The sequence below is a fragment of the Piliocolobus tephrosceles genome, chromosome 10, assembly GCF_002776525.5.
Source record: "Piliocolobus tephrosceles isolate RC106 chromosome 10, ASM277652v3, whole genome shotgun sequence".
Lineage (NCBI taxonomy): Eukaryota > Metazoa > Chordata > Mammalia > Primates > Cercopithecidae > Piliocolobus > Piliocolobus tephrosceles.
Genome location: NC_045443.1, coordinates 3323327 through 3335834, shown reverse-complemented (window position 1 = coordinate 3335834; position 12508 = coordinate 3323327). Strand labels below are relative to the sequence as shown.

Sequence of the window (12508 nt, the reverse complement as noted above, 5' to 3'; positions counted from 1 at the left end):
GCGAGCTCAATACTTAACAGCTCAGGATGTATAAACTTTCCAAAACCAGATGCGGCTTCCAATGCAGCTTGAGTGTCATAGAGCTTAGTGGCTTAAGGTTCCTTTGACACAGACCTTACCACAGCCCTGGCCCACACAGGCTTATGGTTTAATGGGGCAGTTTAAGAGTCAGATTGACCTGGGTACAAACTCCAACTACAGTATAACTTCTACAGTATCCCCTCCGTAAAGTAGAGGTTAAAAAACAAAACAAAAAAAAACAAACCAACCAACCCTTTCTCACAGGGCTAAGAGGATGAAATGAGATGACGGAGGCAAAAATGTCTGGAATAACGGTCTAGCACCTAATAGGCACTAATATGTTCATTTCCCTCTCCCTTCCTTCTTCAGCCGAAAACCCCAAGCCTTTCCCCCCAACATGAATTAATAGTAACTCCCACTCTATTCCAGACTTACATAATTAATGTTTTGAACTTAAATGCAGGATTTTACACTTGGACCTATTAGATTTCTTCTTGAGATAAGTACATGTTCAACATTGCTCAATGTCAAGTAATTTTTAAAAGCTAAAAACTAAAAACAATTTTTTAAAGTCAGTAGGGCATAAATATAGTATAGTCATAGAATGAAATGTCACTCGGATCCTTAAAATTATGGTTTTAAATAATTTTTACGACTTGTACTATTACCCATTAGATAGCATTCAGCAGGGAAAAAAACAGGATAGAGTATAATTGCAATTATGCTAAAATATATAGATTTGCACGAACACAAACTTGGAAGGACATTCACCTAAATACCAGCCGCCCCGAATTATAGTATTATGTATCATTTTGTTTTTTCCTTTATGGCTTTCTTTATTTTCCAGGGTTTCTACAATGTCCATGTATTAATTTTAAGAGAGAAATATTTTTAAACTTCATCTTTCTACTTAATGGCAGCATTCTAGTCAATTGAGATGATTATGAACCCTGGTTCTATCAGCCAATGTTTGCTACCCTCAACTCCCATAGAAATGAGAAACAGGGCCGGGTGCGGTGGTTCACTCCTGTAATCCCAGCACTTTGGGAGGCCAGGGCAGGTGGACAGCCTGAGGTCGGGAGTTTGAGACCAGCCTGGCCAGCATAGTGAAACCCCATTTCTACTAAAAATACAAAAATTAGCCAGGCATGCTGGTAGGTGCCTGTAATCCCAGCTACTTGGGAAGCTGAGGCAGGAGATCGTGCCATTGCACTCCGGCCTGGGCAGCGAGACACCGTTTAGAAAAAAAGAAATAGGCCGGCTACGGTGGCTCACACCTGTAATACCAGCACTTTGGGAGGCCAAGGCGAGCAAATAACAAGGTCAGGAGTTTAAGACTAGTCTGACCAATATGGTGAAACCCTGTCTCTACTGAAAATACAAAAAATTAGCTGGGCATGGTGGCGTGTGCTTGTAATCCCAGTTATTCAGGAGGCTGAGGCACGAGAATTGCTTGAACCCAGGAGGCAGAGGGTGAGCCAAGATCACACCACTGCACTCCAGCCTGGTGACAGAATGAGACTCCATCTCAAAAAAAAGAAAAAGAAATGAGAAACAGAAGACACGGGCCACACAGGCTCCTGGGAGAGGCTCGTATCTACGGAAAACATAGAGGACTAAGCCAAAGAGAGCCCTGCGGCACATCGCGGGGACCTCCGCACAGTAACACAAGCTCAGGAGTCAGGAGTCAGCATCCAGTGTAGTGGGTCAAACAGTCACACAACCAGCTCCCCACTGTATCAGCCAGACCACACTGCTTTCTCTTGTACCAAGAAGATCATGAGACTGAAAAGCCTCACTGAACATTCCTCCACTCACATTAGAGTTGTTTTCTCTAATTCTCTAAGATTTGGTAGAGCGAACCCGTGTCGGCTACTAGGTATCTCAACTTCACGTTCCCACTCTCCACAGATTGTTTGTTCAAAAATCTAACTAAGGCTAAGTGCAACCATGTACATCTGCAGTCTCAGCTACTGAGGAGGCTGAGGTGGGAGGACTGCTTGATCCTGGGAACAAGGCTGCATGAGCCGTGATGACCACATCGCTGCACTCCATCCTACGTGACAGAGCAAGACACTGTCTATGATAATAATAATGATAATTTTTTTTTTTTTTTGAGGCGGAGTCTCGCTCTGTCACCCGGACTGGAGTGCAGTGGCCGGATCTCAGCTCACTGCAAGCTCCGCCTCCCGGGTTCACGCCATTCTCCTGCCTCAGCCTCCCGAGTAGCTGGGACTACAGGCGCCCGCCACCTCACCCGGCTAGTTTTTGTATTTTTAGTAGAGACGGGGTTTCACCGTGATAGTCAGGATGGTCTCGATCTCCTGACCTCGTGATCCACCCTTCTCGGCCTCCCAAAGTGCTGGGATTACAGGCTTGAGCCACCGCGCCCGGCCTATTTTTTAAAATTTATTACACTGAAATTATTTTTGATAATATTAGAGTTTAAGAAAACACTAACATTAACTTCACTTTTTTTCTTTCTTTAAGGTGGCTACTAGAAAATTTTAAATTGGCAGGGCATGGTGGCTCACACCTGTAATTCCAGCACTTTGGGAGGCCAAGGCAGGAGGATTGCTTGAGCCCAGGAGTTTGAGGCCTGCCTGGACAATAAAGCGAGACCCTATCTCTACAAAAAAACTTTACAAATTAGCCAGGTGTGGTGGCGCGTACCTGTAGTCCCAGCTACTCAGGTTAAGGCAATGAGGATTACTTGAGCCCAGGAGTTCAAGACTGCAGTGAGCCATGATTGCACCACTGAACTCTAGCCTGGGTGACAAAGTGAGACTCTGTCTCAAAAAAGCAAAAAATCATTAAAAAACAAAATCTAACCTAGAATTGGGCAAGGAATCAATTCTAAGAGTCAGCCACTTCCAGGGTCCCCATCTTGCTCCCTTGAAGAAACAAATCAAGGCAGCCTGTGTTGTCTCTACTACTCCCACCCTCCTTCCAGGTCCTGGCAGTGGTTCTGGGGTCGTTCCTACACCTTCTCTGGGCCCCCAAAGCTGGCAACCTGAACTCAGGAAAAGCAGCTCATGTGGTCTGACTCACAATTCTCCCAGGGCAAGCTGTGGCCTTCTCACAAAGTCTGGTCGACCCTTACAAAGACGGAGGCAAGATAAGAGTCCCCCGCCTCCAGAACATGCACCCACCGTCTCGCTCTGCCTGTGGCTAAAGAAACCCCTCGTGGCCGGGCGCGGTGGCTCAAGCCTGTAATCCCGGCACTTTGGGAGGCTGAGACGGGCGGATCACGAGGTCAGGAGATCGAGACCATCCTGGCTAACACGGTGAAACCCCGTCTCTACTAAAAAATACAAAAAACTAGCCGGGCGAGGTGGCGGCGCCTGTAGTCCCAGCTACTCGGGAGGCTGAGGCAGGAGAATGGCGTGAACCCGGGAGGCGGAGCTTGCAGTGAGCTGAGATCCGGCCACTGCACTCCAGCCCGGGCGACAGAGCAAGACTCCGTCTCAAAAAAAAATAAAATAAAATAAAAAATAATAATAATAAAATAAAATAAAAAAAGAAACCCCTCGTGGCCGGGCGAGGTGGCTCATGCCTGCAATCCCAGCACTTTGGGAGGCCGAGGCGGGTGGATCACCTGAGGTCGGGAGTTCGAGACCCGCCTGGCCAACATGGAACTATCCTGTCTCTATTAAAAAAAAAAAAAATTAGCCAGATGTGGTGGTGGGCACCTGTAATCCCAGCCACTCGGGGAGGCAGAGGTGGTGGTGTGCCAAGATCACAGCATTGCACTCCAGCCTGGGCGACAAAAGCAAAACTCCGTCTCAAAAAGAAAAAAAGAAATCCCTCACGTTGTCCAGCGACCCCAGCCTGGGACTCCCTGCCCAGAGCTCTGCCCACAACCCAACATCACCGTTCCAGCCACAATTGCCAAAGGCTCACTGCCAAGGTGGAGACCAGCCAGGGAGCAACAACACCAGCCTTTTATCCTGCCCAGGATGATTCACAAAGACAACTCAGGGGCTTGAGGGGAAGGGGAAGACCAGGTCCTGGCAGGGGCAAGCATGGCGCGAGAGGAGGATGACACACACGAGACTTGTGCTAGTAAAAGACAGCGTAAAACTCAGCACAGAACCGGCACTGAGCTCCAGCTTCACGCTGAGTCAACAGCCCCCTTTGGAGGAGGGCCCCACCCCAGAGGCCCACCCTATGTGTCATCAGCCCCTCCCCAGCGCCCTCTGCACTGCCCCCAACCCTCTACCGGATATGCAATCCCATCCCCCAGGAGGGTCACCCCTGCCTCAGCACAGCTCCCATTTCCTGCCCTTGGTGACTCCTCTGAAGTCTATTGTTCCCATGAAGTTTGGGTCAAAGGAAGCAAAGTCCCCACCCATGGGGGCCCGCCTGCCTACGCCAAGCTAAGGAGCCGGCCCCCGCTACAGGGAGCCTGGCCCATCCTCTGGCCCTTCCAGCAGCCCCCCTGTATGAAATGCAGGAGGAGGCAGGCATAGATCTTGGAGACCTGAGTTCTAGTGGAAATTTTCCCAAATATGCAGTCCCTACCAGCTAAAGGCCCCAGGGCCACATCACACAGGTGTCATCAGAATCTCCCAGAGAAGGCCGGGCGCGGTGGCTCAAGCCTGTAATCCCAGCACTTTGGGAGGCCGAGACGGGCGGATCACGAGGTCAGGAGATCGAGACCATCCTGGCTAACACGGTGAAACCCCGTCTCTACTAAAAATACAAAAAAACTAGCCGGGCGAGGTGGCGGGCGCCTGTAGTCCCAGCTACTCTGGAGGCTGAGGCAGGAGAATGGCGTAAACCCGGGAGGTGGAGCTTGCAGTGAGCTGAGATCCGGCCACTGCACTCTGCACTCTAGCCCGGGCAACAGAGCAAGACTCCGTCTCAAAAAAAAAAAAAAAAAAAAGAATCTCCCAGAGAGTAGCCGGAAAAACCAAAAGCAAGGGAAGAACTGTCATTTCAGAAGGGGTCCAGGCAAAACTGGAAATAGAAGATAGGAGCTGCAGACTGTGTGCTCCCCAGTGACCAAGCCCTGCCCCCACCTCCACCTGGGCCCCCCAGGCTGCTGACAGCCCCCTCACCCCCCCTTACTGGAGAGCAGCTGTTCAGCTCCAATTTCAGAGCTTTAAAGGGAGCTGTCGTCCAGCCCCTGCCAACAAAGGGTCATGGGAGCAAAGGAAGACAGGCAAGGTAAAGCCACCTCACAAGCCCTGAATTTCCAACTGCCACTGGACTGACCTCAACTGCAGGAAAGGCAAGGTCCAAAGCTGGGGACCAACGTCCTCCACTTCCACTGGGAAGGAGGAGGAGGAGCTACAGGTTTGGCAACAGGCGTTGCTTTGTGACAGTCATCGGGGCAGGACTCCAGAGTGGAAATCAAAGGAGGTTGTGACATTTGCAACCCAGGAGATGTAAAAAGATAGGGAGAACCTTCACCTGGCGGCTCATCAAGGGGAGAGGAGGGTGTGTTTTCAAGACCCGAGGCCCTTCCAGACTCCACAGATAGTACAGTGAGATGGCTCCTTCCCAGAACAGCTATGTGCTTTCTGCCAGGATGGAGCAGAGGATTTCTGCCTCCTACCAACCTTATCTGAGCCACAAGGCAGGGCCCAAGTCAGTCTGCTCCAGCTTCCCCGCCTGTTGGATGAAGGGCGGCTGCAGGGAATAGGGAGCGCACAAGCACTGCAATCCACAGGGTAGGAGACAGAACGCCAAAGGGAGAGCATCGGTTCTAATCCCCGCTCTGCCACTCGCGGTGTTAAGCAAGTTACTGTCCCTCTAGAGGCATCAGTTTCTCCATCTTTAAAACGGGAGACTTAGGCCAGGTGCAGTGGCTCACGCCTGTAATCCCAGCACTTTGGGAGGCCGAGGCGGATCACCTGAGGTCAGGAGTTCAAGACCAGCATGGCAAACATGGCGAAATCCCGACTCTACTATAAAGTACAAAAAACGGCTAGGAGCAGTGGCTCACGCCTATAATCTCAGCACTTTGGGAGACTGAGGCGGGCAGATCACCTGAGGTCGGGAGTTCGAGACCAGCCTGACCAACATGGAGAAACCCCGTCTCTACTAAAAATACAAAATTAGATGAGCATGGTGGCACATGCCTGTAATCCTAGCTACTTGGGAGGCTGAGGCAGGAGCATCGCTTGAACCCAGGAGGCAGAAGTTGTGGTGAGCCAAGATCACACCATTGCACTCCAGCCTAGGCAACAAGAGCGAAACTCCATCTCAAAAAATATATATATATATGTATATAAAACTAGCCGGCCGGGAGGCTGAGGCAAGAGAACTGTTTGAACCCAGGAGGCGGAGGTTGCAGTGAGCCAAGATCATGCCACTGTACTCCAGCCTAGGCGACAGAGTGAGACTCTGTCTCAATAATAAATAAAACAACATAAAATAAAATAAAAATAAAGTAAAATAAAAGTGAAATAAAACAAGGGACTTAGATGCTGATATTAGGGTATCTAATAATGTTCAGCAAGCTCACCCTGGGGCCAAGGCAAACCTGGAATCAGAAAATAGAAGCTGGGACTGTGTTCTCTGGTGACCAAGCCCTGTCCCCCTCCCTCCTGGCCTGGGCCACTAGGACCCTGATTCCTAAGGATGTAGAACACAGTGTAGGGCCTGGCTCACAGTGAATGCTCGGTCTATGTGTGCTAAATAAACATGATAGACAGGGCAAGGTTTCTCAGATGGTGCTCAGAGAAACACGAATTCCAAAAACACTAACCCCTAAGAAAAAGAGGTTCTTACTGAAATAAGCTTAGGAAACCCTGGATACAACAGCCATCCTATGGAGTCCATGGGATGTGCCAGGCACTGTGCTATTGCGTGGGGGCTCTGCAAACATCGACTTTCCACAGGAAACTTTCTGGACAGACAAGCTCCCCTCCTATTACCCACCAGGTAACAGCCTGAGAGCCTTAAAGGTAGTGAGAGACTCATGTACCCTGTGTCTGCCTGACACCAAACCTGTGCCCTTTCCACTCCATCATTGCTGCTTGTAGACCATCGCACACCAGGCTGAAGAGGTGAGAGGATAAGGTGTTTCCCACAAGAACATCTGAATCCTCAGGATGGATGGAGAAGCAGGGACAAGAACCCCCAATCCCCGAGACAGTTTCTGGCTCCTTCCTTCCAAAAAGCCCTACACATTAGATCCACGTTGAGGCCCTCATGCAACAAGCTACTCATTCCTCTTCTCAAAGGAAGTGCTGAATGTCTAGCAAGTTGGAAAGAATGAGGGGTTCTTCTTCTGGGTTACCTGATTAGCTCCAAGGAGAGTTAAACCAGGAGAAAGTAGTTCAGGCTGGTATACCTCCCTATCTATTTGTCCTTGGGGGCCAACTTAAAAGCAGTATTTACACAAGTCTCCAGATTCCAAACTGTCTCCTCTTTCTGAGGGATCCCCCCCAACAAACCTTCCCAAATCTCACTCACCCATCCCATCCCCCAAAGGCAAAGCTCTCAACTTCCTTCAGCCTCCTACCAGCTTGTTCTCGGAACTATTCCAGGCAAGGAAAAGACCCTCGCCCTGAGAAAGTCAGCCTCCTGGCTGGACGAGGCAGGTGGAGCCAGCTTCCTTCCAGCTCTGCCCGGTCCAGGGGAAACGGAGCCTGGAGGCCACACACTCCAAAACCACAGTCAAATTATCCCTGCACTCAGGCAACCAAAGACACTGACTCTTGCCCACGGCTATGTAGGGAGGAAGAACAGTCCTAGCCAGAACCAACATCCTCGAAGAGAAACACATACTCAAGAGACGTGGCATCACACACCTACTCAGAGATACACTTTCAGAGAGCCCCTTCTTACGCAGACACATACACACACTCTGTCACTCACGTTCAACACAAACAAATACGCCCACTGGAAGCCAAGGTGAGTCACACGTGAATAGATATCACCCACACAGAGACTCAAAGCGAGGGAGACTCGCAGTCAGTTGTCACACAGATTCAGCACAGACGCAGTCAGTCCGCGGGGCCTCAGGTGCCTGAGCACAGCGGGTGAAATGTTCACTTGGGGTTTGAAAGTTCTGCTCCCTGGATCGATTCACTAGTCTCCATCAGGGAACACGGCAGCTTTCCAAGCCCTGGGGTGTAGGACCTTTTGCAGGCGTCCCCCTACTTTCGCATCGCCTTTGCACTTAAAACAGGCAGTCCGCTTACCTCCAGGTCTCTCCCTTCCAGGCTCGAAAAGGGCCCAGCAGAAAAGGGGCATGGGTGCGGAGTCTCTTCTGTTGCCGACGCTCTCGGTTCTGCCTCTCCGGTCCTTTCCACACCGGCCTCCCTCTTCCCCAGAGTCCCGAGGGTCCACCCCCCTTACCCGCCCCTGGAGCCGCTTCGCCTCCACCAGCCTCAGTCGCGCCGCCTCCACGTGCCTCGCTCTTCCCAGTCTCCTCCCGAGAGGGAGCACCGCACTCACCGCGCAGACTCCTGCCCTCCGGCAAAGTCCCACCAAGTCCCCGCTCCCCAGCCTTACCGGTCCCAGGGTTCGGGAAGGTGGGATGTGTGCGCTAAGCCAGTTCCAAGGAGTCCGCCCCGAGCGCCAACTCTTCTGGCCGCGGCGATCGCTCTGCGGGGACGACAGGGCGTCAGCGCGTAGAGCCGGGCTCCGGCCGGGGCCGACGGGCGGCGCAGCGAAGGCGGGGCCGCGGGGCCAAGCCCACCCCGCGCCGACCGGCCCCGGTGCGCCCAGCGGAGCGGAGCGCGCGGGAGGGAGGAGTTTTCCCAGAATGGGACTGACGGGAAAACACGGGGATCCCTATTCCTGGAGGAGTGAGTCAACCGGGAGCGCGGAGGGGAGCGCGGGGCGGACAGGAGGGAAGCGGGAGAGGGGCAGCGAGCAGCGTCGGAGCGCGGAGGGAAGCCAGAGGTCGGGACGGAGCGCGGCGGAGCGCGGAGGTCCAAGGCGGGAACGCGGGCCGCGGAAAGAAAAGAGCAGCCGAGCACGCGGCGCGAGCGGTCGGCGGCGGCGGCGGCGGCAGCTTGGGGCGCGCGGCCCCGGAGGGCGCCGGCGGGTGCGGCGGGCGAGGCGGGCGCGGGCGCCTCTCACCTGGCGGGACGCGGCGGCGCCGGAGCTGCGGCCCTCCCGCCCCCAGGCCTCGAGTGTGCGAGGAGGACGCTGGAATGCGCGGAATGAGGGCTGGAATGAGATGCGCGCCGCGGCGGGAGGGAGGGAGCTGGAGGGAGGGAGCCGGAGGGAGTGGCGGCCGGGCCACCGGCACCTCGGGGAGGAGACTGCGCGGAGCGCGGGCGGGCGAGGGGCCGGGCCGCCGGGGCGGGGCGGGGCCGGGCCGGGCCGGGGCGGGCGGCGGGGGAGGGGGCCGAGGGACCGCGGGGACCCCTCCACCCGGGCCTCGGCTGCGGCCCCCACGCCCACTCGCCCTTCGATCTCTCCGCTCCGACTCTTCGCCTGCTCGTTGCGCGCCCCGCGCCCTCCCCTCCTGGCGGGGTCCCGACTCTCTTTCCCAGGAGCCGAGATCCTTCCTCTTCGCCGGGGTGGGGCTGTCCCGGGGGGAGGTGGACGGGGCCCGGCCTCCCGCCCCGCCACCCGGCGTCCCTCCGCACGAGTCCCTGGGAGGCCGGGGAAGGGGCGGGCGCCCGGCGCGCAGGAAGGGCTGCTCCCTTCCCTGCGGCTCCCACCAAAGGACACTTGCTCCGGGGAACCAGGAAGCAGGAACTCGCGGGCTCCATTCCCGGATCCGCCGCCAGTGCCCCCTCGCTTGCCCTCCCCGGCTTTAGCCCTTTCCGTTTTTCTCTCCTGCCCCTTGGGCATCTGTAAAACTGCCACTACGAGTAAACCACATGGGAGAAAGGGCACTCGGTTTGAAGTCCATGTGGCATGTCCTGAGACGCCTTTTGGGCTCAGTGACTCAATGAATATTCATCTAATATGTATGGTGAGTCCAGATACTGTGAAGCCCAGGATCAGCCCTCAGCACCTGCCCTCAAAGAGCTCAGAGTTTAGCTGGGGAGGCCTCGGGGTATACTGCCATGGGCGAGAGTCTGGACTTCCGACACACATGCCAGGAGTCTCTTGTTGGAGCAGGGGGTGCTGGAAACACGCTGGGCTCCTTGTTTGGAGACGCTCAGGACAAACGGGCTTCAAGCAGTGTGCTGGCAGACAGCAGCACCATCATCTACCTGGCCAGGAGACCGAAACCAAAGGACTTTTGGCTTTTTCCAAAAATCAAGTCCAAACTTTTCTGGGGCATTATCACTTAGCCTTGTGTTGGGTGGTTGTCTAGATCTTATCTCCCTTGCCAAACAGAAACTTCCTTGGAGACAGAGTAATGTCTGATTTATCTTATCTCTCACACAGAACCAGCCTGGTGCCTGGGATAGGGAAGTGCACGATAAATGCTGCATAAATGAAAAACAATTGCTACCGTGGAAGATATTGAAAGGAAAGTGCTATCGGTGCCAAAGTTGTTTCCAAGAGAGGTATTCCAAAAGTCTTTCAAGCAATGACGCCATCACTGAGCTAAGCATCCAGTCCTGCAAGGTGAAGGCGTTGAAGACGCAGCCCTCATTTGAATAGATGAATTGTGGTATTTTTATTAAATAATGAGTCATATCAAGGCTTGGTCACGCCTCGTGCACATGAAAAGACCAAAACACAAGGCAGCGTATCAGCACCACGTGAAGTACACACTAAGCACCAACTATTTAATTCAGCAATCATAGGGGGGCGCGGTGGCTCACGCCTGTCATCTTAGTTACCCCCCTAAACCCCCTAGAAGTACCTCTTCTAAATACCTCTGTACTACTTGCATCAGGAGTCACAATCACTTGAGCCCACCACAGCTTAATAGAAGGCAACCGAAAGCAAATAATCCAAGCCCTACTCACTACAATTTTATTAGGCATCTACTTCACCCTGCTACAAATCTCAGAATATTATGAAGCACCCTTTGGGAGGCCGAGGCAGGTGGATTGCTTGAGCCCAGGAGTTCGAGGCCAGCCTGGGCATCATGGTTTCCTGTACCTGTAGTCCCAGCTACTCAGGAGGCTGAGGTGGGAGGATAGTTTGAGCCCAGAAAGTTGAGGCTGCAGTGAGCCGTGAATACATCACTGCAAGCCAGCTTGGATGACAGAGCGAGACCCTGTCTCAAAGTAATTAATAATAATTATATGAATTCAGCAATCATTTGAGTGTTTGTTGACTTTGACACCGCACTAAGGGAAGGAGTAGGTCTCTTTCCTCAAGCAGTTCCAGTCTAGGTGAGAAGACAGACAATTATGCAGAGTTCAGTGGGAGTGCAAGGGCAGGAACAGTGAAATCCAAGTTACAGTGCATTTGATCTCGCTTTTGAGGATAAATGAGGGTTTGCCAAACAGGCTGGAAACCCCATTTAAGACACGAGGAATAGCGCCTACAAAGGTGAGGCAGCCAGTCTGCTGGTGTGTTTAGTGAAGGTTTGTAAATTGGTGTGACTAGAGAATAGAGATGTGGATAAGAAGATTGAAGGTAGTGGATAACAGACTTTGAAGGTCATTGCGTGCCATGCTGAAGATTTGGGCATCAAAAAAGACACAAATGTGACATAATCAGCACCACCATCAAGAAGACCCTCTGGCTACAGTCTTGGAGTTGGACTGGAGACTTGGGGTGCCCTAAAACTCAAGCAGTGGTCCTGAGGTTGAGGAGGGAAAGGATCTAGGAAACAGTTCAGATCATTTGGCTGTGTGGTGAGAAAACAAAAATCGCTAACCTTTAACAGCGGAACAATGGTTGGTGTCAGTAAGTGAGATAAGAATTCAGGGCTGTGGGCGGTGGCTCACGCCTATAATCTCAGCACTTTGGGAAGCTGAGGAGGGTGGATCACGAGGTCAGGAGTTCGAGACCAGCCTGACCAACATGGAGAAACCCTGTCTCTACTAAAAATACAATATTAGCTGGGCGTGGTGGCGCATGCCTCTAATCCCAGCTACTGGGGAGGCTGAGGCAGGAGAATCACTTGAACCCGGGAGGCAAAGGTTGCAGTGAGCTGATATCATACCATTGCACTGCAGCCTGGGCAAAAAGAATGAAACTCTGTCTCAAAAAAAAAAAAAAAAAAAAAGAATTCAAGCAAAAGGGGAGCGGGGTAAGGTCGGAGGGGTATCCAGCCAGGTTCAGGGGACAGACAGGAAGGCAGGACAGAGTCCAGAGTGGAGACAGGGAAGCAACCCCAGTGTCACGTTCAGCATGGACTGCTGAGAATGAACCTGGAGATCTTTATTCCCCTCACGTCTCAGCTATCCAAGACCATCAGTGATCCAAGCTGGAAAGGTGTATCTTCAGGATCTTGACTTTCTGGCCCATACCCTTACAGTCTCCTGGAGAGCTCTGGAGCTTTAGGGAACTAGGCTTGGAGCTGTTGAGGAACATCTAGGTAAAGGAAAGTTAACAGATCTACAAATTCTGAAGAGTTAAAGGCAAGGTGATTTTACCCACACATCAGCCCTTCCCAGGGATGTTTACTTTTTTTTTTTTTTTTTTTTTTTTTTTT

At 52.6% G+C, this 12508-nt stretch overlaps 1 protein-coding gene across 3 annotated transcripts in view; it reads right to left on the bottom strand.

Moving 5' to 3' along the window:
• The window catches only part of TEAD4 (TEA domain transcription factor 4), an 85798-nt gene extending 76566 nt beyond the window's left edge, over positions 1–9232 (bottom strand). The window contains exons 1-2 of one of the 3 annotated variants that reach the window (XM_026447802.2): positions 9067–9232; positions 8494–8586 (exon numbers count right to left, since the gene is read on the bottom strand). The gene's annotated coding sequence lies outside the window, so the exon portion shown is untranslated. Of the gene's footprint in view, positions 1–8493; positions 8618–9066 lie in introns of those variants that run through there. The other 2 variants (XM_026447801.2, XM_026447803.2) reach the window with 2 other exon arrangements.
• Between the last annotated feature and the right edge of the window lie 3276 nt (positions 9233–12508).